The 27,779-nt window shown below is 42.0% G+C and overlaps 9 non-coding genes across 9 annotated transcripts; 5 read left to right on the top strand and 4 right to left on the bottom strand.

Moving 5' to 3' along the window:
* Positions 1 to 46: 46 nt before the first annotated feature.
* On the top strand, positions 47 to 126 carry Trnal-uag. The gene has a single exon. It is a non-coding gene; the product is annotated as a tRNA-Leu (tRNA).
* A 255-nt stretch (positions 127 to 381) lies between these two features.
* On the bottom strand, positions 382 to 453 carry Trnaa-ugc. Its single transcript has one exon. It is a non-coding gene; the product is annotated as a tRNA-Ala (tRNA).
* Positions 454 to 934: 481 nt separating this feature from the next.
* Trnaa-ugc lies at positions 935 to 1,006 on the top strand. The gene has a single exon. It is a non-coding gene; the product is annotated as a tRNA-Ala (tRNA).
* Positions 1,007 to 2,091: 1,085 nt separating this feature from the next.
* Trnae-uuc lies at positions 2,092 to 2,163 on the top strand. The gene has a single exon. It is a non-coding gene; the product is annotated as a tRNA-Glu (tRNA).
* Positions 2,164 to 2,462: 299 nt separating this feature from the next.
* Positions 2,463 to 2,535, top strand: Trnar-acg. The gene has a single exon. It is a non-coding gene; the product is annotated as a tRNA-Arg (tRNA).
* A 5,986-nt stretch (positions 2,536 to 8,521) lies between these two features.
* On the bottom strand, positions 8,522 to 8,595 carry Trnat-agu. Its single transcript has one exon. It is a non-coding gene; the product is annotated as a tRNA-Thr (tRNA).
* Positions 8,596 to 9,055: 460 nt separating this feature from the next.
* On the top strand, positions 9,056 to 9,129 carry Trnat-agu. Its single transcript has one exon. It is a non-coding gene; the product is annotated as a tRNA-Thr (tRNA).
* A 601-nt stretch (positions 9,130 to 9,730) lies between these two features.
* On the bottom strand, positions 9,731 to 9,804 carry Trnat-agu. The gene has a single exon. It is a non-coding gene; the product is annotated as a tRNA-Thr (tRNA).
* A 904-nt stretch (positions 9,805 to 10,708) lies between these two features.
* On the bottom strand, positions 10,709 to 10,790 carry Trnas-uga. Its single transcript has one exon. It is a non-coding gene; the product is annotated as a tRNA-Ser (tRNA).
* Positions 10,791 to 27,779: the final 16,989 nt, after the last annotated feature.

The raw sequence follows: 27,779 nt of genomic DNA on the forward strand, positions 1-27,779 counted from the left end.
GGTACAATTTCATTCAAATTGACATGTTCTGCCCCACTCTGCAGAGGGCAGCGTGGCCGAGTGGTCTAAGGCGCTGGTTTTAGGCACCAGTCAGAAATGGCGTGGGTTCGAATCCCACCGCTGTCAAATTACTTTTTGCTTCCTTCCCGTACATTGTTACTATGAACATTTTACATTCAATTATGTAATATTCCATAGGGTGTTTGATGATTTCCATTAAAGAAACAAGCTGTTAAATAGCTGCGTTATTGTATATTGTTTAGAGTAAGCAATTACACTGTAGAGTAACGCAAACAAATATTCATCTTAGCATTTTTTTCTTACCTACGAGTGGAGTTATATAATATATTAGCTTTGTGATTATGTTTAAAAAACAGTTTCTGGAGATACCGGGGATCGAACCCGGGGCCTTTCACATGCAAAGCGAACGCTCTACCACTGAGCTATATCCCCCTCACACTTGCCTTCCCACATTGTCACACCCGGGTGACCTAACGATTTCTTATCAGTTGTTTGTTTATTTCATTGTTGTTACTGATAATAATTACGCCATGGTGTAATCGAAAGGAGAGATTATAGAATTAACAATATAGACACTCAGACGAACCATCAGAAATTAACCATCACTGAACTTTACTTGTTTTGTTGAGGGGTTGTGTATTTGCCTGCGTTGCGTTTTACCACACAGAGCTGGTAAGATACTGCAAATGACACTTATATAGTGTATTAACACAAAACCATTAATAACTGTTAATATGAGACAGACATGGTGACAAAATTAACTACGCCTTTTAAGTGATATATTAATTGTCTTATTCGAAGTTATATTCCAAGCCATTTAGAATAGCTGAATACCATCTAAGTAAACAAATTTGTTCAAAACACTTGAACCACTATAGAATCAAATAACTCTCTGAACTGCCCTTCTTCGACAGGGGATGTAGCTCAGTGGTAGAGCGTTCGCTTTGCATGTGAAAGGCCCCGGGTTCGATCCCCGGCATCTCCAGAAACTTTCTTTTGCTTTCCTTTTGTATATTTACTTTACTTTTATTACAAGTTTTACTAACTGTCTTGACACGTCGAACAGCCTTTTATTTTTATTACCTACAAGTCTTATCGCATCTCGATAATGCATCTCACTAGCACAACAACAGTCAATCATATTCAACTATGGTCAATCGCTGTCGGTGAGAATGTTCACCCAAGTGGTTGAAAAGGGCGTTTAACGAGTTTTAATAAAAATATTGAAATTTATAAGACTTGAAATAGAACACAACATTAAAATTAAATGAGAAACAACAAATGCGATATTGTAACATTTATGGCAAAGGTATAGAATATCATTCCACGGCATTTACCCAACCTTTAATTAGCTTATTTTAGCAAATCTTATTTACAACGAACGCAAACATAACCATCAAATGATTCGGACAGCCCTATGATCAACTACTTTTAAAGAACAACATAAATGTTCATTCTTTAAATACAAAGGTTTGGCGCATTGAAATAACGAAACAGCTAAAAAATCGTCAGTTTGTATCGTTTGTGTCGATAGTTCAGCAGGTTTGTTGATTAAACAGAATATCGTATGGAAAACTAGGGATAACGCTTTTTCTGAACAATACAGTGATTTTAATAACAAAGCTCATTGAGTTTTTAAAATCCGAACTTATCCGGCCTAAATGCTGCCAAAAATAGGTCCAATGTAATTTTTATATTATATATATTCTGCATATGTGTTGCACTACGAAAGAGAGAACATTGGTTAAAAAGTTGATTATATATTAACAACCACATATTTCGCTTGAAGCGCCTTTAACACTGTTTGTTTACATAAAAATGACAGCTGAAATGGTGCCATTGAGAAATTCGCGCCGCGATTTCTCTTTCGCCAAAAATGTGAATAACATTATTAAACGCGTTCCCATTTTTTCAATGCAGTTTCTGATTAGACAGCTGGAAAACCGCGTCAAATTGCGCGGCAGAACAGGACAATCGATAACTAGGAAGACGCAGTGTAAAATGTGTGACGCATTGAATAATTTTCGTTTACATATAATAAAAATGACTTCTTTTCCACATTTCATACACTCCCATATGGTCTAGTGGCTAGGATATCTGGCTTTCACCCAGAAGGCCCGGGTTCGATTCCCGGTATGGGAAATTATTTTTGCTATTTTTCTGATCAAACCAGTTCATAAGCATATGTTTTATATGATGAAGTGTACACATTATTTATTGTGCGTAGCATCAATCATTTTAAGTTATTTTTTACTTTGGTACTATAAGAAATAATTGCGATCATATAGACGGTGTAAAAACTACGGATGCAAATTCTATTTCATTTATGCGTTTCGCATATGCAGTATATATCGTGCGAAAGTTTAAACTTACCTTGAAAATAGCTGGCATGCGCAATACACCGTGTTTAAATGTAGCTATTAGATCTCTCCCTCTGACCAGGTCCTGTGGCGCAATGGATAACGCGTCTGACTACGGATCAGAAGATTCCAGGTTCGACTCCTGGCAGGATCGAGGGAAAGTTCTTTTGCTACCTCACATGATTCCCAGTACTTTTTTATCCACACAGAAGATAAGTTTGTGATTCTAGACCAGTCACGAAGGAGATTTTGATTTATAGCTTTGTTTGATCATCTTCTTGTGAAACAATTTATGACACTAATTCCTGGCGAGGTATGAATATTCATTTCGGCTCTTCTTTGTCACGCAAACACAAAACCATTGCCATGCGTGGTTTATTGCACGAGTGTGATGCTTGGTTTACCGTTATGATTTTCGGCTAATGAAGCAATACTAACCCATATTTTTCAATCAGAATATCAACAACACACACACGCGCGCGCATACACGTATAAACACGCTAACGAATATCTTTCACCAAAAACCAGATCTAGAACCTAGAGCAAACTGCCGCCTACGTTCCAACACAAACGATGAACGAATTCCGTTAGAATTATTAAATTTATCGTTTTGTGCACTGAACACGAGTTTTGCTAATGGTTTCCTCTACAACTTTAAACCAATTTCACACAAGGCATTCCCACAACGTCTTCAGCAAGATCCGCGGCCTGCTTGATCGCAACAAATGACAGATCGGCACACTACTACAGAATATGACGTACCGAGTTTCTTCTTATTCCTTCTCGTGTGTTTGCTTTGTTTGCTGGAAGTGTGAATATCGGTGGCGTCGGTTTCGAGAACATTTGCTGTGTTTTTGTGTAAATTTGTGGTCAAAAGCTATGCAAGTTTATTAACTATGTTTTAAACATGCAACAATGTACTCTGCCCGTGCGTGTGTGTGTGCGTGAAAATTGATGCAATTGGTTTGTGTTGTCTAATGTGTGTGTTTCCTGGAATCGGAATTGTCGCCATTGCTCGTACTGCACTTGAGTAAGTTTTGCATAGCTAAATCGTTTGATTTATAAAATGTTTCACTACAGTTCTTGTTTTAGGTTAGTGTTGTGAAGCGTGCATCTGCTAAATCTTCAGGAGGTCACAACGACAGCATTTAATTGAAAAGTGTAAGTAATCTCAATTAAACCTGCCGAACCGTCTCATTAGCAAGCTGTCATCGATCGATTTTCCGAGGGTTTATGCACATCGCACCCGTTGGTGCTTACGAACGGCCTTATAATTTGCATGTTAAGAACATCGGCACATGAGGCCATGGGCTGTTCTCCACAACAAGCCCGCGATTACGATGACACGATCCGGTTCTTGAAGCACCCGGCCGGGGGGATGGTAAAAGTGAAAGAGCACGAGGCCAAACAACAGGGCCACTTTTTTTTAAAGGACGCAAGAATAAGCAACAAAGGAAGCGCATCATCGCCTACAGTGCCACCACCTGTTGTACTGTGCGTGTGGATGGTTAATTGTGCAGCGACAGTTTGTGACCCGGGAGCTTGCTGTCCCGTCCCCCACACATCGTCTCAAAACAGCCTCCGAGCCAGAAGTTGCACCAGATGGTAGAAGATTGAAGTTAGCAGCAGCTCCTGTTTGAAGATAGAACCAAAATTTTCTTGGCCAATCTTGGTGCAAGCCATCAGCAGGTGCTGCATGCGATCGATGTTGTGCTGGATGGATGGTTGAGGCTGCTGCCCCGAAAAGAATCCGGATTGTTCTTAGGCCCGAGATCGATAGCACCGTAAATGATTGACCCACACCGTGTGTGTAGTCCACAAAATGAGAACGTGACATGTGGTAACATGTGTTACGAAGAAGGTAGCCATCTTCTTGACGCTCGTATTGGGATGAAAATAGGAAGGATTTATGGGTGCCATCCATGAATATAACGCCCCCAGCTCACTGTTACCGCTGTTCAGCTCACTGTTACCGGTCCGGTAAAGCGTGCCCTTTCATTGCTTTGTTGCCCACACACGCCCTAGAGGGATCTAACCCTTACGCATTGATCCCTGATGTCCCGGGTGTCATTCAGCAGTTTAATGGAAGGGTAGTTTTCAGGTGCTTTGTGTCCTTTTCATCTCAATTGTCCAATTCCGGGCGTAAGGGCGTGTGTATCTTACTAGCTCGTCCCTCGTCCCTTTCGTCGGCACTACAGTACTGATTAGTGACGTGTCTCTTTTTAGGTGATATTTCGCATGCCGTAACACTTTTTCAACCCATTCAGTACCGGACCGGCTGCAATTGTGGTTTTGGGGAGGGTGGCACGCAAAACAAAAATCTGTATTATTGTGGGCAAGTAAATCGTAAGGTTGATTACGAATGCTTTCCCCTTTTTTTCTTCGCTGTGCCTTAAGACGCGTGTTAGTGATATGAGGACCGCTCTTTGTTAGTTGTATGATGCAATTTGGCACGGGATAAAAGGAAATCATCCACGCCCGGGTGTTTGTAATACTGCTGACAAATACAATTTACACTCAAGCAAGGAAAATGGACACGAATCTTTCTCTCTCTCGGTACGACGTCCGTAACGAGGTGATGGAACCGGAAAAAGAGCGGTATTCTTTTTTATGTGCTGGTGCTTTATGTTGCATTTGAGATGGTGGTTTGTTGTTAAATTTGATTGTTTGATTCCACGGCTGCTTTCGTGCTGGAGATCCCTACCGTTCCTTGGAGCTTTATCGGCCAACTCGGCTAAATAGCTTCTGCGATTGCGATGCGAAGATATTTGGTGGCCCCGTGCGGATTGGCCTTCGAGTCCCCTTTAATTGTGATTTTAGAGGTAAAGAACAGGATTTCCCTTCCTGACCGATAAGGCTCCGAGCGGCCGCACCTTCCGCTCCTAAGTTGATCCATCACTGGTATGATTTTGGGGGAAGCGTTTTATGTTGTTAACAGATTGTGTTACGTTGTTGAACTGGCCCGAGCAACTATGTATTATTACAACTAAAGAATTGATCTGCGTTGATTCCTTCCATCAGGTTTTACAAGTAGCTTTTTTTTTTATTTTGTCCACATGGACAGGAGACGTTCGCTAAGCATCAGAAAACCTGACATCGAGCGTTTGTAGCGCCGGATGAGTATTTAACTATCTTTTCGAACGGTTGGCTAGGAGGAGAACTGTCTAGATGAGTTAACAGCATAAGTTAAATGCATGTGGTCAATTTTTACGAATAAGAAACTCGCAGTAATTTGGGGAGGGGAAAAAAGTAGACTTCCTTTAAATGTATGGCAAAAAATAAAACTCTTTTCCGATAACTCATTGGATTCCTACGTTCGGGAAGCAAAATAGTTGGAGCTGTCTTTTGAGACCAACTCTGTTCTACAACTCTGTCCTGAGGAAACAACAATCAGGAAATGTCCGCCAACTGAGGATATTGTTTCACTTGAGCTCCGTCAGTCGCACGTTCTTAGTGACTTTATACTGCTTGGGCAAGGACGGTTTTCGGCCGGGATATGATTATTATCCTTAATCTGCTTCCTTATACGGACACGGATGCTTTGACGACTGGACCCTTATGCCTTTCCCATATCTCGCAGTTCTCCAGGCAAAGAAAAGATGCCGTGAAGGCCTAATTGACCATCGCAAGTGGTGAGAAAATGCCTCACGCCTTTCCACTTATTGATTCAGGGATAGCAGAAGTTTTTCGATAGTTTTAGGCATGGCTTATCCAAAGAAACAATTTACGGTCGTGTTGCTTGCTTATTGAATTTAAACTGCAACTCGTAATAAATAATTCTTGGGTGAGTGTCTTTTCAGTTTAGATAGCACACTAACAGCATGTGACTTATTTTAGCAACATCACCAGTGAGCAGAGCGCTTTAAAATAGCCTTAACAACGTGCACCGTGTATGCCGTTGTTAGTGGATGATGCAAACGGCACACCTCGTGTGGCTGCTGATGTGATTAACAAACAAATCTTATTCCAAAATCCAACCATCGCTCTCCATCTTCTCCGCTGTACGGTCGAAGCAACCCATCATGTAATTGACATCATTTCAACGAAAATGATCAACCCCAGACGGAGAAGGACCGGTAGAATGAACTCCACTCCACACAACAGGTGCACAAGTTTGGTGGGTACGTGAGAATGGTTGTTGTTCGCCATGTCCCTTGATGCTGCAGCAGTTCTCCACTTGCAGCCAGCTTGCTTCCAAGGCTCGTGTTGCCTGTATCGTTGTCGTTCGTTGCAGGCGGATGAAATTGTGGAACGCTAGCTTTTCCAAAATCTTTCCGCTCCTCTGCAACCTCACTGCAGCACCTGACGCTTTTCGTGGCCTGCGTTTTGTTCGTCCGTTCCATCGGAAGTGAAGCTGCTGGTGCTCGCTGTATGTCGCTCACTCGCTCCACACGGCACACGCCCGTCCGTCCCGGCATCTTGAGGAGGGAGTGTGTGCCAGTGCTTTGGCCTGGTTCGGGAGGGCGGGTTTCAGGTTGTCTGGTGGTGTGTCTGGTTTGTTCACCCGTACAAGTCCGCGAAACCGAATCATCCAAACTCTGCCAGACCTGTTTCCGTCGCACGATCCCATTTCAAAGCATCCAAACCGCCCGGCAACACATCCTGCACATTTCAACGTTCCTTCGAGCACGTTGGTGTTGTCGCTTTGGGTAAAAGTTCTGCCGAGCTTCTTGCTCTTCGTGCGGTGGTGCTATGGAACCGTGCGTCAACCGTTGCTTGACCTTCTCAACCGGCAAACGACGACGACGGTGGTGGATGAAATAAATTGGAAACAGAGAAGTTCTTTCAAGCTCTAACCGGACGCGAGTGGGAAGGAACCAAGAAAGAGGATGGTGGACTCTATGGTGGGTAGTTAGAGGAGAAGAAAAAGGATTTCGTTTTTTTTTTGTTGCTTTTGTTGATGCCCGACATTACGGTTACGGTGAGCACCATGGGCAGTGGTACGGAGCGCACTGCGGTCGAAGCAGCTGGGAATTTTTCTAGGTTATGGGTGTTAAAGCGCTTGACAGACGGTTGCACGTTTCACTCATCGGTAACTTTCATGTACATGCTGTTCAATAAGTTCGAAGAATGTATTTAAAAAATGAAAACACAATATTCATCAACATCTCGTCCCCCATATCGTGGTAATGATAAAGGTCCGGGGCGCTGAGAGATCGCTAAGTCTTCAAAGGCATGACTGAACAACACGCTTGGGTTATATTGACCGTGTGAATCGGTGTGCCCTCATGTTGAAAGCCGTAATGATTTTTCCAGTAGAAGTCCCGAGTGGCCGAGGACACAACCTGCTGAAGCACATTGTTCTCGTAGTATAAGGCGTTGATTTCAGCGTCTTTTCGATATCGGTTCCCATGATCTCGTATCCTGGGTAACGAGACCCCGGTTGCCCGATCACAAGGCTCCGGGTCACATGACCCCCGACCCCAAGATATCGGATGTAGTGATGAGAAAACGCTTCTTGTGGGGTTCGTTCCGAGCAATCCGGCTACACTCACTTATATGACTCCTCCGGCATTTGATCTGGGATTCGATTCGGGGTACGATTCGACTAAGGATCGAATTCGGATCCGAATGCTAATTCGGTCTGAATTCTAAATCCTGTCACTATTCGTATGCCAAGATCCCTTATTCATAAGTTCCATTTAGCGACTCGTTTAGTCGATTGTTACATAGATAAAATGTAATTTAACAGTTTCCTGTAAGTGATTTTGTAATCGTTGAACAGCGCTTTTCCTTTCCTACATAAAGTTTGATTGCAGTGTCCTTTTTCTCGATCTGTTCAACAGTGTGAGATTAAAACCAACCAACACGTTAAGAAGCACGTATCGGGGGTTGCAGACGGTTGATAACCGTTGGAGATATTCTGTGTCACGAACGGGGTTTTAACCCGCTTGTTGTGGCAATAAGTTGGATTTAATACATCATTGAAATAAATTTTTGATCAGCATTCGGCTAGTGAGATTGAAGCAAGTTAAGTGCTGGTTAATTGGATGGAAAACAAATGATATTTTAAGTATATGACGGTTTTGAAAGGTGATATTGACGGTGGCCATAAGAAAAGATGTGACTGTTTGGTAAAATAAAATTATTTGGAAAAAAGTTACTCATTCCTCGTCGCTGCATGCGAATGTGGGAATGGTAGGCTCCGGCGAGATTCGAACTCACGATCTCCTGTTTACTAGACAGGCGCTTTAACCAACTAAGCCACGGCGCCAGTTGTGCTCAGGGGTTGCATAACCCTTTATTTGAATGCCATGCACGGACCTATGTACGTTAAAAGTTGTATTATTGTTTCGCATTTTACATTTGAACTGCGCATAAGTGAATGCAATACGACACGGTAATTTAATATGCCAACACCATTTCACTGAATTATTCATACTTTGTTATAATTTTTGCTGCTTTATGGAAGCCTGAACTCAACTGCTATTTTCAATTTCAACTGCTGGGGTAAGTATAACGAAAAGTTTAGTGACACAACATTTCTACGCTTTAAATTGAAAAAGTAATTTCATATAGGAACGTAAAGTATCTTTTCGTGCATTTCAATTCGCATTATGGCTTTCATGCTCCATAGATCATGAAATGAAGACTACTTGTGCTAAACTTGCTTTGATCTTATGTGTCAATTTCACAGAGGTTTTATAAGTAAATGAGAGCCCAGGGAGATGTATGGCGCCGTGGCTTAGTTGGTTAAAGCGCCTGTCTAGTAAACAGGAGATCGTGAGTTCGAATCTCGCCGGAGCCTATGGAGATTTACCCCTTCTCCAGTTTGTGAATCTTTTTTGTTGTTGATACTTTTAAAATCCACATAGTTCTTATAGATATCATGTTTGTCAATCAGTTTGTGAGACAAAATGTGCCTCTATTATATTAAGTGAAGGCACAAAAGGTGTCTTTTATTATTTGATTAATAGTCCTTTTATCCTCTCTTCTTTTCGTGCTCCCAGTTTTGTATAGTATATTATATAATAATGCCTTACGGGTGAAATTACTTGGTGAAGAAATTAGAAATGCATAGTTTAATTGCAATCTCCACTCGCATTATTTGCGTGCTATTTTACCACTTTTCTTTTTCAGTTTGTTGTTAGTCTATACTTATTCCACGACTTATTTAGTCTCTTTCAACTGTATGCTTTTGAAATAACACAAATATAAATGTTTCGCTAAATAATTTGCTCCATTTGTTGTGTGTATTTAAATAGTACAGATTATACAAAATATTCTTTTTACTCAATTTAATTCAAGAGAGTATAATATAATATTGTGCAATTCTCCTTATTCCAACCACGAAAAAAAAAGGTTACTGAAGTTTTTTCTTCCACACGAATGCGTAGTGATAACTCCGAAGGCTCCGGCGAGATTCGAACTCACGATCTCCTGTTTACTAGACAGGCGCTTTAACCAACTAAGCCACGGCGCCATGTGTGAGTGTGCGTGGCTTAAACAGCTATAATAGCACAGGGTACGACTTACTAACGTTACGCAAAGCATTATGTTTTCCATTACTACTAAAAGAGGCATTCTTTCTGTGCACTCTTCTCGCTCGGTATGTGTTAAACATGCCACCGCCAGCAAAATGGTCTCTTATGAATATTGGTTTACCCAATGGGAACTTCATTATGGTGCTGCCGCGCCTGCCAACACGCACTACATACAACGCGCGGTAATTCGTAAATTCGTTTGGGCACTGGGAATATGATGCCATTCAATAAAGCAAATAAGTTCCAATTGGCTCCCTCTAATCAACCATTTTTGTTGCCTTTTTTGTACGTGAAGGGAATTTGAGCAAGGCAATCCGAGGGCCGATCGTTGTCTCTGTCCAGATTAAATTAAAACAGTGGGTCCCATGAATCCGTAAAACTATGTATAGGTTGGAAATAAAAAGCTTGGTGGGTTTTTGGATGCCTCTACTCATCGTTTGCACATCGTGTTCGTGTACACGTAGTATACACATAGTATGTGCTTGCATGCCAAAAATCGATTATTGACTTTAGAGAGCTGGAGGATGATGATGATGGGGTCAGGTTAGTGTTGTCTGACGAACGGCACGTAATGAACATAAATAAACATGATATGAAAGCAAAACATGGAATGAGATGGCAGTACACACTTGATTTTCTTTGTTTACTGTAATGAAGCTGTTGTATAGCTGTGCATTAGTAAGTATTTGGATTGGAGTGGAATTGTTTTGGAGAATAAAATAATATGTATACAACTGCTGTGTAAAATTAGTAGTAGCCTAAATGTAGTGCTGTTATATAATGTTGTAATAACTACTGCTACTCCTGTAGGGTAACACTGTGAGAGTAAAAAAGAAGTCGTGACGCTGTAGACAGGATTCGAACCTGTGCGGGTAGAACCCAATGGATTTCAAGTCCATCTCCTTAACCGCTCGGACACCACAGCAGATGAGGAGATGGGTTCTCAAAGCACCATAAGAACTCTGCAGACTCTCGATGAACGCTCAACACACGCGCGCCGCTACCGCACGTGGCCCGCAACAACCAGAGGCGTGTAGCGGTGTAGCGTAAAATTAATTTCAAGCGTGCTTGAACGCTTTCCTCCCACCTTTTTCCACCACCCATCACTGTCCATCCGCTCCATTCGGGGCGCGCGTTTAGTAGGCGTTGAAGGGGGAATAATATCGCGGGAAAAAGGTCACCTCTCGCCGTAAAGTTACGCGACAAACACAGGGATGACACACACGGCGCCGAGGCCAACGAAAACCGGTCGCGGGTAACGACCGGGGAAGCCAAAGCGTGTGCGTGTGTGGAGGCAAATGTTAATTTTCCGTCACGGTAAAGCAGATTGGTGGTGGTGGTGGTCGGGGTTGAGAATGAGAGAAACGTTTATCGTTTTCCAGTCCATCCCTAATTGATTGAGTACGCGTCCGATTTGAACGTGCGCGCGGGAAAATGATAAAGTGTGTGTACCGATCGGAGGAGAGGGAGAGGATGGTGTATCGGAAGAAGCAGGTCAGAGAAGCATAATTATGCGTTTGTCTCTCGCTCTCTCCCTCTCTTACGTGATCATTTGTTTACTGATTTAGATAACATCCCCCATCTCGAGCTGGTCCGTTCCTAAGAAATCGGGTATCATCTTGTGTCTAGTTTGATCGATTTCCCTTCTCGTGAGTGATTTAGAAGACGTTTGAGAATTGTTCTTTTTAACATAAAAGGAGGCAATCGAATAGCATAGCTTTCCAGGGAGAGAATAAGCATCAAATAAACAGGGAAATTAAGTGTCAAATTAATTTCGAGCAAACTGTGCGGAAACTTCCTGTTAAAACGGCTTAACCATAAGCAGCAATTCGTAGAATACATTTGCAATAGCTTCTTATGCGATTTGATTGATTTGGATCGATTTAGGTGAACACAACTTTAACGCTTCGTTTAACACATTCCATAATGCGACACATCGCTGTCCAGCTGGAAGAAACGGCTTCATCCCGAATGCTGCCACACCACCATTGCTGCCGAACACGATTGTATCTAATTTATTCGCTTCTCCCTTGGAGCTCTTATTATTACGGTTCTGCTCCCTCTAACCGAGTGAAGCAGCACCACAATAATTTGTCTTCGTTTCCAGTGCGCGCTTGTAGAAATCGACGACGACTCGGTGACGATTTTTATAGCACGCTCATAAACATAACCACCGAACATGGCGCGCTCTAGAGGACGCGGGATCGCGCACGCCCGTGTGCGTATGTGCCCACAAAACATACGTAAGTGCGCCACGCTACACCACGAGCAGAGCAGCACAAACACGACCGAATGACAGCAAGATTAATGCTTCCTACGGCTCAACTCTCCTGTTTTCAGAGTTCGAAACGACCGATGAAAAAAAAGGTCGATCACATTCGATTCTGCTTCGATTTTTTCCCCGTCAATTCTTATTTCGGCGGCTCATTTGCATCTTCACGGCATGGAGATGGGCGGGGTAGAAGGTTTTGGGAGGCGATGCACAAATGTGCATTTGTTGTGTGGTTGCTCTTCCGATCTACGTTTCGCCGGATGGTTTGAAACGATGGACACTTCCTGTCACCGTTGCTTCAACTGCCAGACAAAAGAAAAACGTACACTAAACTGACTTCTAAATCGACTAAACAAACAAAAAAAAAAAAGGTCAATGTCGAGAGCATCTCGCGGCAGAGAGACATGTACCACAGCACGGCTTTCTGTTAAAGCACACGGCTTCAAATGCACAATCATTTCCGGTGTTTTGTGTGGGACAAGCGGTACGTGTAAGCCACCGCTCCCGGAAGTGGAATGAGTTCTTTTATTATCTTGTTTTTTTTTTCGATACCTTTGGTAAGAATTTTTAAAGAAGCACCAGTGAAGGGAAAGGGGCATATACCAATCGATTCAAGAAAGCAATTGGCGTGTGTGTATAAAATTAAAACAGATCCAATATATTATTCATGCTCTAGGTGCCACAAGACTTGAGAAAAATGTAAGGAATCAACCCCGAACTAAATTTTTTTTTTAAAAATCATGTACACAATTCTACAATGAGGCTTATCCTTTAAATATAAATTGTGCTTGTGTAGAAAATAGAAATCTTTAATTTTCCTCTCAATGACAAATTACTAGGAGGAATTGCCTATTTATTTTTTTTATTTTTTTTTCGTGAATTTCACATTCACCACATGCGGTAGTGACAATACGGCATCGGTCCGTCATGTTTAATGTTTAATAAATAAAATAAAAACTAATACGAAGATAAAACAATAACACGCGATACGGCGCAAACGGACCTTTGAGCAGAATGACGCGTCGATTCCCCGATTTGTCAAGCCACTTTGATTTCACGTTGAGTATTAGGGGATTTAAGGACAGGATTGATGAGCACTAAAAATAAATCTTTAAAATTAATTATAAAATGGAAAATTGGTAAAATTGTAAATTATCTAACGCTCTCGTTAAGCCTACTTGGCGGACGGATAATAAATTTAATAATAATAATAATAAAATATATCCATCTGGATGTTATGTCATGTTATGTCAAGAAGATCCCAATTACCCTGAATAAGATAAACAAACATGTAAAATTATGCATAAGTTACATTTATGAAGTTAACAGCAATACCGAGGGTTTTTATGAGCAGAGAATAGAGCATAGTGCATAAGACTTCAAATATCATTATTTAAGAATATCGGAGTTATGGTGACTTCAACTAGAACATATGACAAAATTGTAAGTCATCTTCTGCTAAACAGTCGAGCAATCACAAGCAGCTAAACCGACGGTATTTTCTTCGGTGTTTAAAATTTTTGGAATTTCTGCGTTTACTACCTTAATTTCTCTTTATTTTTATAATTCACTTTCAATGAGTAGTACCTGCAGCTATTCTCTTCCACTTTTCCTGACGCACGTTTGAAGTGGCATCTCGTCACAAAGCCTATCACGGTGCCGTACGTACATATCCCGAAACCCGAAGAAAATCGTTTGTTTACCGGATTTTAAAATGTCAAACTCAAGCACCGTTCTGTGCTACTCATCCTCATCTTCTTTTTTGTTGTTGTCGCCATTGTTGCCAACTGTTCGTTCTCGCTTAATCAGCATACCAACCACCCACCACCACCGGCCGACCGACCGACGGGCCGATTCTGGCAAAGCAGGAGAAAAACTTTGCTTTCACTTCTGTTTTGTGCGAACTTTTTGCCTATGATGAATTGTTTGGAGCATAAAACTCTTGTCTCTTCGTTTGCGTTGATGTGGTGGATCGTTGTGCTGTGTGTGTATGTGTCTGTTTGGCAGGTAATGGTAATGGGCACAACCGTTGAGCGGGGCAGGATTACGGGGAAGCGGACGTTCTTTCCCTATTTTACTTAATCATGATTTTCCACAGCAACAGCAAGGATGGGTTTGGGTGGTAGTAACATGAGATGGATTCTTTCGCACGAGGCAAGGGACACCCAGGGCTTGATTTCCATCTTTTCAGGCGTAAGTCGCAATTTTTGTTTTTCTGTCTCTCGCCACCCCGCTTCAGTTTTTCCACGTTTGGTTCCTATCGAAGTTTGGGCTGTGCATGGAGACGGTTGTAAAAAAGTGGAAGTGATGTTCAGGTCCCCCGTCATGCAGCTCTTTATTATTTTTATTAGAAGAAGAAGAAGATACAAATTTTTAGCTTTGGAAAATTGTGTTTGTTGTCGGCTTTCGGTAAGGGAAGAAAAATTTGTAATTTTGTTCTTATTTCTCTCGAGGGTTGAATGGTACCGTAATCAATCCGCGAACAAATCTACACAAACAAAGAAAGCCAATTCAATCAAGTATATGTGAAAAATATCTTCCACAAACACTTAAAAAAAGGGAGAGATTGCTTATGATGTGTTGGAAAACTATTTTTAAATACTTCCGCCCACTGAGGCGTAAGTATTTATGGAACGATATTGCTTTGTTTACGTTGCTTGGCTAGACATTTTATTTTTAGCAGACCAGTAATATAGCAAACTGTTCATAATTCGGTTTTGCGTCGTCTCAAGGCCGCAACAGCAATTTTTGTCGCCGCGTTCCATTCTTCCTAGCTGTCGATTTTTGTCTTACGAAACAATTAACCTGTATTGCTAAACATCTGCGGTGTGCGTTCTCTTCGATCCAAATCCACGATGATGTAAACGGAATTACCACGAGAAAAAAAGTCGGTTCAATACATTTGTTTCCTACAATTACTCCTTAATGAAGATGACTTTTCCGCTCTCTTTACGCAAAGAGCCGAAGCGAGAGCAAGAGGGGCTTTCCCCTGGTTAACATTCAAATAGCACCTCACTTGACTACTGCTGCTGTTGTCTTGTGTTGTCCCTTAAGGACTATCACCCTTCGGATGATTTTTTTTTTGTTCGTTTGTTCATCCCCGTTCATCACGAGGGGTTCTCAGTGAAAAACACATTCTACCCCGAATGGAAAATCAAAAACGCCACCAAGAGCACGTTCGGTGTCTGTATGTTAAGGGGATGTGTCCCTTCCATCTTTCCACGTTCCACACGCAAAAAATATCCTCCAATTTCCTGTACGCTCCGTCTTGTCGTGTGTATTTGACCGGTCGGAACCGCTCGATATATAGTGTCTGAAAGGAGAAGGTGAGCGCAAAACTGCTCCTCGTTGAGGAACAAAAAAGGGTAAAGGGTCCTTCTGGAGAGGCGACACATAAGTACAGTAAACATGATTGCGTGATACTTGCTAGCTTTCGATGGGATGGGGTTGGGAAGGGTGATTTCGGTGGTTTGCAACAAAACTAGCCGGGAGGCCCATTGATGTTGTTTAAATGGAGTTGATTTAAATCCTTGTCAGTCAATCAGAAGCGATACGGCGAACCGGGTGGAAGTGATTTGATGATAAGGAAAAGGCCACACGATGAAAGCTTCATATCGTCGACGCGGCAAGACTTGTTTCCTGATTTCCTTTTTGGGGGGGGAATCGTAAGGGAAGAAGATTTGCAACGGTTTGCCACATCAATCGATAGCTTAATCACTCGGATTCTTCCTGTACTGCGGTGACATGAATCTTGATAAACTATTTTTATAATTACAACGCTTGTTTTCCTGTACAAAACATCTCCTCTAACAAGCTTCTAATTGTAATTTGTATATACCAAATCCGATAACACATAATATAAAATCTTCAGTCCCATTGAGAACACCGAACGCGAGCAAAAAAATACCGAAAAGGCGCAAAAGGCACCGACAGCTAGCCGATGATTTAGTTGCAAATACGGTTTGTGAAAATAAATGAAAATCCTACCAAACACTGGCAAATTCATTTTCCTTCACCCCCCCCTCCCCCCTTCCGCCACGTTTTTTAATGTTGTCTATGTGTGTGACCTTCCTTCCGTTTCTTCTTTTTCCCCCCACGAAACAAGCTGCTTCTCACTTGGCAAGGCTCACTTGGCAAACCAAACACACACACACACACACAGACAGCAGGAAAAGAAAGGGCCAAAATCGGGAGCAAAATACCGAAACCGCCCACCATCACCCATTATACGCCACCTACGGAGATAGAGAGAGAGCAGCGTATCCCGAGAAGCGCCCAACGTCGATGGCGCGGCGACGATGGAGCCGACGACGCAACAGAATGTCAATGATGTGATGGTAGCCATGTTTAAGGCAGGCGAGGGGGGGGGGAGAGGGGTGGCTTTAGGGTGGTTTGTGCCATTACGAGGAAAATGGAAAACTTAGAGTAACAACCAGCTCTTCCACTCAACGATAGGCTACCGGGATGGTGGAGCTCTAACCATCGGGCTTTTTCCTCCGAACACTAAGCAGACCTTACGAGTCGGCAAAGATTGTCCAAGCAGTGGTACAGTGAGTGACGATTTTCTTCCCCTTATAAGAGACGAGTTAATCTGAGATGCTTAATTTTTTGAGGTTTTATATTTAATTTTTTGAAAATTTATAATAAGCTCAATTATCAATACCGCTTATGTAAAAAAAAAGGTATAAAAAGCGATAAAATTTGCAACGCACTGTTCCGGGAGCAATACCACCGGAGGTGGACAAAGAAGTCCTTGTGCGCGCGCGGAGGTGGTGATTTAAACTCTTGGCAACGAACGACCGGCAAACGACATCGTCGGCTACGAGACGCGCTGACACAACGATGACAAAAGCCTCCTAGAGCGGAGGACCAAAACGCAACTGAAACTTATGTGTTTGTGCGCCACAATTTCCCAGGAGTACCGAGGTCGCTCCGTTGTCTAGATGTGTGTGTATATCGGATTGGCAGCAATCACACTAGACCCGGAAACAAGGAACAAGGAAACCTAGGGCAGGAGGGATCCATTTTATTTTCTTGCTGTCGGGAAAGCGTCCGGGGGAAGGGTGAGAAAGGCACCCACTAGAGGGGCGAGGGTGTGCGTGTGTGCCTCCAGTGTCGAAGTAATCACAAACTACTCGTCATGATGATGACGATAATACGTGTGTGTGTGAGTGTGTGTGAGTGCGTCCTTGTCTACATGTATCTCTCTATCCTCTGAGTGTATTCCGGAAGAACTAGGATAGCGCTGGTGACAACGGATCGCAACGATAGGTTATGGCTGGATTATGAAGCAGAGAAAGAGCCTGGAATTGGCTGGCAATTGGCTGTTTCGACGTAGGATTGCTTCATGTAGCACTCTGATATGATATCACTTTTATGTGCCGTACCCCACCGCAGCATTACAACGCCAGTGCTGCTAATTATTGGAGTCGCAGCAACTCCATTTTATTGGTCTTATAGATTAGGGTCGGCTTACGACGTGTGTGCAAATGAGGCTCTTTCTTCTGTTATCATCTCTTTGTAGTGTTTATTATACTGATCGGTGGAAGGCAATTTAAATCGCATCCCAATCACTTAACCAATCGATGCTTAATTGATTAACAATGGCTATTTTATTTGGGGAAAAATATTTCCAAGGAAGGACAAAGCTCTTCTCGCAAAGAAGTATCTATTTTTACTATTAGCATTTTGTAGATTTTTTTTATTTATTTTACCAGGAAACAGTTCAGCCTCAGAATGTGTGCCGATGAAAGGTACTTGAAATGTGAATCTTCCTGTACGCCCTTGGTCCACCTTCTCTACCGGAGCGCGCCAGTATCGATGATCAATACGGTTCAGCTTATGGTTGCCTGCCGTCTACTTGCCGCCAATCTCGACAATCCTAGTATCGGCTCCGGGTATGAAAATAGCAAAAGCCTGGGTTACCGAAGAACCCCGGAGAAAACACTGAGTTTGACAAGCCATTAAACGATTAGTTCGAGGCGGCTAGATGAAGCGAAAGAATTTGATAAGCATTTCCACCTGAATCGTCCGCTCGTCCGAAGTTTCCGGACTCGGAATTGGGGGGCATTTGCTTTTTTGCTCCTTGGTCACGTCCGGTAAAGCCTGTTTCGCAACGTACGGTTCTATAGTTTCAAAAAGTTGAGTTGCGCTTTCAAACACAACTATACTATGTTGTGTGACATTACAAATAGTTCCTGTGTCCCTCGAGAGTGTACACAGACTACACTAGATCCAAATAAAATAAGAGGCAACAGTTCGTGCGAGGTCATACGACTGCCTGCTACTACTCCGTCATTGAACAACTACGCAGCGTACGGATGCGACTGATGATAATCTTGTGCTTCGAGGAAAACATACTTATCATCGGTTCTCCCCTTTCCTCCGATCCAGGACAAACACAAAGGGACACCGGAAGGAAGCAACATAAAAATGATAGGTTTAGCTGACATTAGCAGTGGATTGTTGCGCGTCCTCTGCCAATTCCGAGGATATTAGCTCACACCACCCCATCCACACCATGGATTGAAATTTTGGCAACAGATTTCATGTCTCGAGTTTGGTGTGCGTGGAGCAGAAAGCAGTAGAAATGATGTATCTTTTTAAGTTATGGCACTAGCTTTGTTTGCTCTACCAGGAAGCTCAGGGAGTGGGAAGCGTAATTTGTTGTTACGTCGCTTAGTTGGCCTTCGATTCCGGTTCCCTGCTCACGCTCTCTCTCTGTCTGTCATACCACGATGATGGTGGTGGGTGGTAGTATGTCACAACGTAATGCCGCGTCTGCCCAACTATGTCTGCTTGAGCTTATAATTTGCAATTTTATTTTCACAGAAGGAATATCACTAGGAGAAAAAAAATGCTCTCACAATTACTTCAAGAAACATCCGATGCAGTGGATCTTGTTACGGGATGGTGGACACACCGAATCTGCCGCTACTGCTGGGAGGGTTGAACATTGCTGTTGAAGTTGTCCTCGACGCCATTCGGTAGTTAGGCTGGGGTGCTTCCCGGTTCCCGGCTCTGGGAAGTAATGCAATGTAATGCCATCCTTTATATCGCTGTGTGTGTGTGTTGGTCTGTTTTTTTCTTCCTTAGTTCCTTAGTCTTGTAGCCCTTTTGTCACTCACTCTTCTTGCACGAGTGAAATTTGCATGTTGTGTTTGCTATGGGGTGGAAAACAGATAGGCAAAAAAACACACACACTCACCATCGACCGACAATCAAAGGGAACTTCAGTTCGGTTCGGTTGGTGTGTGCGCGCTGTTGCTGGGAAAAACTGTACGCGACCCCCGTTTGGTTTCGACAAGCGCGCTTCAAGATTGTATCCCTGCGCTGCCTTGCCGATCCGGTAGGGTGCGGTGTATCATAAGCGCTTGGACAGAGGCTGGCTAACCCTTGAAAATGGCTTGCAAAGAAACAGACGGATCCTAGAGTGAGCGAGAGCGAGAGAGTGTGAGCACGTGTAGAGTGTATCCAAAACGGATACGAAAGATTCGGATTCCCGGCGATGGTGATGGGCTTGGCCCCCTACCCTTGAACAGGCACGGGCGGGGATGGGTGTGATAAGAGGTGAAAAGAAAATCAATGAACAAACAGCGTGCAATGGGATTCCCTTCTGTGGATGAATGGGTCGACGCTAAAAACAGGAGGGCAAGTGCGGAAACATATAACGGAATCATTGCAAAGCATCCGGAATGGGTCTTCCGGATTTTTTTTTTTGGCAGAGAAGTTTTCCTTCCAACTTTGACGCTATTCGGACTGTTGTACTCTAGACTTACTGGTTGGGGTTTTCTGTTTTGTTTTGTCTGTGTGGATTTTCCCGGCAAGGGCTGGGCTTCGGTTGGCAAAGGGTGTAGATATCATTGTATTGAAACATTAAAGGTTTTGTTCGCGTTCGGGATGAATAGAGTTTAATTAGTGTTCAGATAATTGTGTTATGCACAAGATGTGTTCTAAACGTGGCATTTAGTGAGTTTATTTGCAAATATTTGTTTTTTTTTTAAATATGTTGCATTTAACAGTTTGCATAACCATTTCTCTCACTTTGTCTATATTTTCATTGGTTGTTGGAGTGGTATCTTTTATCCTTACAAAAAAAAGACAAATGCTGGTTCCTGTCGCAAATTCTAATTTCACTTCAGGTTTTCATAAAAAAAACTCCTGATGCTTTACAGTATATTAATTGCAACTGGTAATTTTCCTAACATGCACTACGAAGTGCAGTTTGCCCTGGGCTATACAAGGAATATAATGACTGATTGTTACAGTTTACAGTTTCAGTGTCTTTAAGTTAAGATTTCTTACAGTTACGACTAAAACAGTATAATAGACATCATTCTTTATTATTTAATGGTTATTATGAAGCATAAGTTATTGGCTGAAAATGATGACCCTACCAAGTTCTTATAATAAAGTACTACAATAAATATCGATGATGATAGACCAATCAATTAAAACTCAAAGCTCGGTGCCAGTTGAAACAAAAATAGTACTCATTAGATTTACGGGCCATAGCAATCAAAGATCAAAAATCGGTCATGAGTTTTCGGTAGCTACAAATGGTACGATAGACGTAGTGTTATGTTACGGAACGGTGTAAAACGCTACTTTATTTTTAAACATGTTCTAACCTATTTGACCAGCTACTGAAAGAAGGACACTAGACTACCGAACTAGTCTTCTGCATGACTTCAATAACTTAGTTATCATTTCGGCATATGAGCATCAGTTGTCGGTTTGAATAGTACTATGAGGATTTGTCGATCAGAAAACACAATCGTTGACTTGTATAGGAGAGCTTATATAGTAGTTTCAATGTCGACAAACCCAGAGAGACGTTCAGTTTTTTTAACTCAACTTTTTCGAGATAAACAAGATAATCCAGGTATTGGAAAATTAAAAAGGAGGAAAAATATTTTGTTCAAAGTTACTCGCGTGGCAAGATATTCTTCTGCATTCTTTATACCATTCCTGTAAACCAACACAACACACACACACACACACACACAGACAAAAAAGCAAGAATCATTTGCTTAAAAGGAATTGTCCTTTTTTAAGGTTTATATAATTTAACAAGCGTGTCTCTCTCTCTCTTTGTAACCTTCCCAGAACAGGTTTTTCGGAATCGTTCCACGAATCCTCCCGAAGGCTTTCGCACATTCTGTTTACTTCGAAACCCTCTAATCCCTCGATTCGACCAACAACTCTCTGCACATCCCGCTGCTGCCTTTGCGGTGACCGGAAGTCGCCGAATATTGTAACGAAATTTGCAGAACTGTTGTTGGTCCCTTTTTCCTTTCGGAGGGGGAAAAAGAAGCTCAAGAGCGAAAATTTGTTTTTCACAATCGAATTGCATTGCGGGAAATTGGTTGAGTTGTTGGGACAACACAACGGGGCGAGAGAAAGACAAGATTTTCAAAACAAAACTTGCCGCGAAAAAAAAAAACGGAAAGAAAATCATTATCCCTTATTCTCGTCCTCCTGCTTTACCATTTGCCTAATGACGCTTCACAATCATAATAGTAATAATGATGATGATGATGATGGTGATGATGATGATAACAAATCGACATTCCACCGGCGCTTCTTGCTTAGCTTTCGACTTTTTCACCTCAGGATTTTCTTCAACAACTCTCTCGCCGAAAAGGTACGGTTGACCTAATCTTTACTTCCTTCCGGTCGCGCACCAAGGAACGCACCGGAGATCCTTCTAGGAAAACGGGCCGCTGACAGAACAGTGATCTCCAGTTTTCCCGCGGGCAAAGTCTAATTTTTTCTCCGATTAATCCTCGCACTCGGACGGGCGAGCACGGAGAAAATTGGATACCACCGAAACCGGGAGGCAATGGATGTTAATTTGGTAGAAAATGCTGCGTGAATTTCGATACCGTGAAACATCTACTGAGGACAACGGAAACGTTCCCGTGTAGAGCGTAGCAAATGACGTAACGCGAGACACTTGGCACCGCTTAACCAATTCAAGGACTTCCGGAAAGGAAGAAAACAAAAATGCAAACATTTCTTGGAACATAATCGAGAGCAAGATAAATTAATAATTTTGTGCACAAAAATGGCCGACTTCTGCTGTCAATATTTATTACAACTCGCCGACTGACGGGGGCCAGTTCCTTTACGCACCGCAGCCGTTGATGGAGATTAATTCGTTTCTAATACAATTAAAACTCACGCGCCCTGTGACCTTTAGCGATCGGCATTTTTCTCCTCATATTATTTTTTCCTCTTAAAATTAAGTTCCTCTTTCCTATTCCTTGAAAAAATCCTTCGGATGGTTTGTCCTTGCCTTTCGGGGTCATTTAATCTCATCCTCATCAACTTTAGCTCACAAAACACACACAATGATACAGAACCTTTTTTCCCCTTTCTTACTAATCGCCATTGTCTGGGGGAGAAAACAAGGGAAGAGTTTAGTAACTCTGGGGTTCACGGGGATGGTGAATTAATTTCGATTAATAGCTCAGTTGGTTGAGCGAGCTACTGATGGTCGGTTCATCAGCCGACTATACTAGCCTTCGAGAAGTAGTTTATGGATGAGGGAAGTGAATGGCGACACACCACACCGTATAATGAGATGAAGGCATGTGGGGGTCTAGTGAGAAGGTGTAAAGTCTTATGTCTTTCTCTTGCGGAGCTAACATAATTGAAATGTTGGTCAAAATACAGTGAGTGCCAGCAAGGATGCAGTATGGATGCCTTGAGGAACTTATAATTGTATTTAATGTACGGGCCCATCCGGTCAGGATGGGCTTTCTTCAACCCTACATTATGAACTGATAGCATTTCAAAAGTCAGATTCTTTTTACTTAATTTTGATGACTATACTATTTTGGTGACTTTGGGGAGCAACAGATGAGTTAAACAACTAAATCATCCAAATCTCAAGTCATCCCTCTTTGCTCGTCATTTTTTTTCGAATCAATTTAGCTCATCAAAGGGTTAGTAATGTGTAAAAGCATCCTGGAATGAGCTCTGAACCGGCCAAGTTTGTTAAAAAAAATTAAAATTATTTTTAAAATTATTAAATTATTTTACTGTTTCCACACCAAACTTTCAAGCTATTCTCACAGTGGAAAGGTGTCGCATAGTTACGTTAAGGACTGTACTTTTCCCTCTCTTTGAAACACACACACTGTAGTACGTACCCATTGTGCATGATGATGAGCAGAAGGTAAAACCTCGATGTTTATTTACAAGCAGAAACATCAAACGGATTTTCGCCTGCTGGTGGTGGTGGTGGAGGATGGGTGATGGTGTATTGAATCAGCTCGTCGTCACAGGAGGCGTAAAGGCAACACGGGAAGTTCGGAACTCGGTCTCGGCTCTCGTGCGTATCATCGTTTGCTTGTAGGCGACAACACGTGATAGCGAAATATACAAGGAAGTTTTTTCCGTTTCCAGTTAGTTCGTGAAAGTTTAACCACCGACACGGAAAGATAAAAACACTAAGATAATTAAGTAGTTGTGACACAATGGACAGGATTATGCTATCCATGGAAGCTTACAAGAAAAGAAGTTCTTTACAATTATGCCGAAAAGTCATCTCTCGTCTCATTATATTAAATATACTTCATCGGCAGTTTGAAATTTTTCGTAATTTTATTGGAAAAAAATAAAGTTATTCCATGGTCGTGAGTGCCATAACCATTGTGATGAGATATGGGACTAAGTGGTGAGATGGATCCACAGTGAGCTGAACGGATAGAAAAAAAAGAGGTTGTTATGTGAAAATAGCGTCTCAAAACAGGGAAAGCAATTGATGCAACCTTTCCAATGCTCACCCCGGCCACCCTCTATCCTTAGCTGCCTTTCGCACAGGAAGACCGATGAGTGTGAGATCCCCTGTGTGAGCAAGAAGTGAACGATGATGAGAAAAGGATTTCCAAACAACGTGCGTCTCATCACGTGGTGAGTTGAGCAGCATATTGTCGATGCTTATAGTTTAGCGTTCGCTTATGATTCTGTATCTCTTTTCCAGAGGGCGAAAAACAGAGACCACCGGTCACACACACACCCTCACACGGTAATGGAAATGAAGATGCGCCTTTCCACAAAACGCCAACAACGACGACGCACGTTCGGCGGATGCTGGGGATCCGGTGATGGGATGCGCCACGCTACCGGCTGGCCTGTGCATTGTGTGTGCAGCTCATAAAATATAATCTTGTTTGGAATATCAAATGTGGAGTGTCGAGTGTGCCCCGTGGTGGGGGTTGGGGTTTCGGTACTGTTCTCGGATGGTGGATGGTTGGATGCCGTGTTTCGTTGTACTCTTACAAGCTTACATGTAGGTTTCTTTCAGTTTTCGGCGTTTTGAATTCGGCTTCCTTTTGGAGCGAGAGAGAGAGAGAGAGAGAGAGAGCAACACAGGCCAAACAGAGACACACATTGAGGGAGCCGAGGGAATATAGCGTGTGCCTGCGTGACAGGAACGGTACGAATAAGCCGTGTCATTCCTTTCCCATTCGAGCGAAGGGATGGAAGTGGTTGGTTTATTTTTTTTTCTCGTCTTTGTTGGTGGTTGGTTCCTCGACTCGACGGAGACGAGGAATTCTCAAGTGTTTCCTCTCCCGTTGAAGGCTGACGTTAACCTTCCCCCGGCCTTACCTTTCCCAGGGATGAGACATGTACGAGGCGAGAAGATGGGTGTAAATGATGTTTTCATACGAAATTGATTTCAAAATGGTTAGTTTAAATCGCTTATGATACGATTGAGTGAGATACATGTATGAGAGCGAGAGCTTGCTTACATGTTAATTGCTTTTATTTGGGAATTTGATTTTATAGCCGTTTTGTAATATTCTCCTTTGTCCCATGAGAGGTTTGTACGAACGGCTTCTTGGAACAGATTATCGATTAATCAAACTGCCTTCGAATTAATTTTTACGATAAAAAACCCCTATTTTGCCTTTTTCTGTTCACATAGTAAAACTCCACCAAGCTGATTATACCATCTACAGCAATTAATCCCACCATAAAATATGCTGAAAAAGGCTCGCTTCACCAGAACCGACCAACCATGATGCGTGCATGCGTGTGTGTGTGTGTGTGTGTGAATTGCTCCGTATAGCAAGCTTCCAACTGCGAATGCGATAATCGGAATGGAAATTAGTGTGGTGGCCCCGAATTAAAACAATCTCATCCTGCGCGCGGATTTTTCCAGCTTGCATCTCACCAGCTCATCATTATCACCATCTGTCATCTCGCTCGCTTCTCAGGGACCGCCGCCGGATCGGTCCGACTGTCTGTTTTTCTTGCTCCTGTTACTGTTCACTTTTCGCAGTTTAATCGTATTTGGATGGTAGGATAATTTTATTCATTGATTTGCTTTCGGAGCTTTCTGGTTTGCGCGCTTTTGGCAGGCGTTCCATTCAAGTGTTTTCGATCGATTGGATCATATGTTTCGGTTTCGGTGGTGTTAATCGTTCGTAAAGTCGTGTGTGAACATCGGGAAGGGTGTTTAAAAGCAAGAAGAGAACATCGATTGACACGATGTCGGTGATTCCCCGTGATCGTGAACGTGATCAGCGGAGGTTCTAATCTTTCATCTTTATTCCCCTTTGGTTGTTGTTTAACATCCCTAAGCTTACACCACTTACGAATTAAATTAATTTTTATTATCATTTTTTAAGGGAGCAAAAAGAATGCCAAGTTACTTAACTTTTCAACGTTGAAGCGAGAAGACCGGAATATAAAATCTGTAGCATTTAATGTAAACACACGGCAAAAATGTAATAATAATTCTAAACAAGTACACCGATAGACTGACTGTCGGGAGTGGTCTGGAAAAATCATTTTATTACTTACAACATCATTTAACGAGATTTATCATCCAGCAATAGAACACAAACCTTGGGAAGGAATGGAAAGCAAGAGCGAGAGAGAGAGAGAGAGAGGAAGAGCGAGAGGTGTTCATTTTCCGACACTTTTCACCGGTTACGCGCGTGGGGCGCCCAGCAGACAACCGAAGCGGGGGAGGGAGGAGAGCCAACTCAAAACATAAATCCTCCGTTTACGATCGACCATTCATTCGACATCAACATCAACGCGCGCCGAACAGAGTCTCAAGTCAGCGCGGCAAGAGACCGACGGCAGGGACGGGCACCTAGGCGCGATTGGCGGGACGCGAGATGTTTCCGTTTTCGTTCGCGGTGTTTTGCTTTTCCTTCTTTCCTCGAGCTTAGTTTTTCGGCTAAAGTGATGAGTGTTTGACATGGTTATTTTTCTGTTGCTACGTTATTGTGTGTTGTTTGGAAAGTGTACCGATAGGCACACGTGCAGTGGGCCGCTGCTACTCCAGCTCTCCCTTCAACGAGTACCACTGTCACAACTACTGGGTTGTTGCTTCGACCGGAGTTTCAATATTTCACACTGCTTTTTGCTGCTGGTTCAATGGGAAGAGGAGACCCTTCGGAACTGTACCAACCCGGCGGAGAGTGACCGGCTGGAAAAGGTTTTCCGAACGAGAAAGAGAATCTCGTATCTAGAACGTGTAGGATAGGTAATACGATAACTGCTCTCGTTGGAATTGCTCGTTGGGGATGGTATGCTTAGGGCAAGAAGGTCTTTCCTTTCTTCCTTTCTTACGACACCATAGAAGAGGCGCAATAGAACCTACCATTGACCCTCGATTCTAGATCATGATTCAATTGATATTTTCCGCACTTTGGAAATCTGAAATTATATCAGTAATTTATGGTTTTGTATTAAATTATATTTTTTAAATGATTCTAATTGAATTTTAAGTTAACTTCTGATTAAGTATTTTTATTATACTTACTGCAGAGTTGCTTTATCAATAAATTTGTATAAAATGTATTTTTTGTTGTTTACTTTCAGAACTATGCATTGTTTATTTTTAACACAATTTCCTTGGAGACATACAATACCGTAAGTAATTTAATTGATATTATTATAACAGTTAACGAAGATTCAATGACTCAACTCTTCTTTTCAGACTTTTTAGATTTGATTTATGTTTTTTTTGCTTTACATTTAAATATAAATTAATGCTTTTATATTTGTCGTATATTCTACCAACATAATTTTATAATCAGTGCTCAATGAAAATAAACTCTGTTTAAAGATTTTTTATACATACGCTTCTTTAAATAATTGGTCAAATAACAATCCTCATCATCTATGCAAACAATTTTTTATTGCGCTTTTTCTATTTGAAATAAAAGTAGGCTATGATAGCTCCTTCATTAATGATAAATCTCTTTCGTAAGTCTTTCATTTGTTTACTGTAAGTAATTAAACAGCCTTAATTAATATGCGTCAGAACTCATCCTTCGGATTATCAGGGGAACCAATCTGTGATGTGTGATATTATTAGCTTTAGGGATTGATTTGAAGGAATAAAAAATTTATATTTTCGTTTGTTTTATATTTTTTAAGGTAAAATAAATAGTTAAAACGATTAAATTGTGCCTTCTATTTCCTTCTTTGCCCTTGATGTTTAGCACAAATGAATCATCTCTAAGAACCACCCTTAGTCGCGCATTTCCTTCTGGTATAGGCGTTTATGAGTCAGATAGTTTTCGCTTTAGCAAATCAATGATTAACGCAAAGACGGATTACACACGCGAAATAATATGTCATTAAAATCCAACTGCAATGTGAAGC

This window comes from Anopheles stephensi, chromosome 2 (genome assembly GCF_013141755.1).
Source record: "Anopheles stephensi strain Indian chromosome 2, UCI_ANSTEP_V1.0, whole genome shotgun sequence".
NCBI lineage: Eukaryota > Metazoa > Arthropoda > Insecta > Diptera > Culicidae > Anopheles > Anopheles stephensi.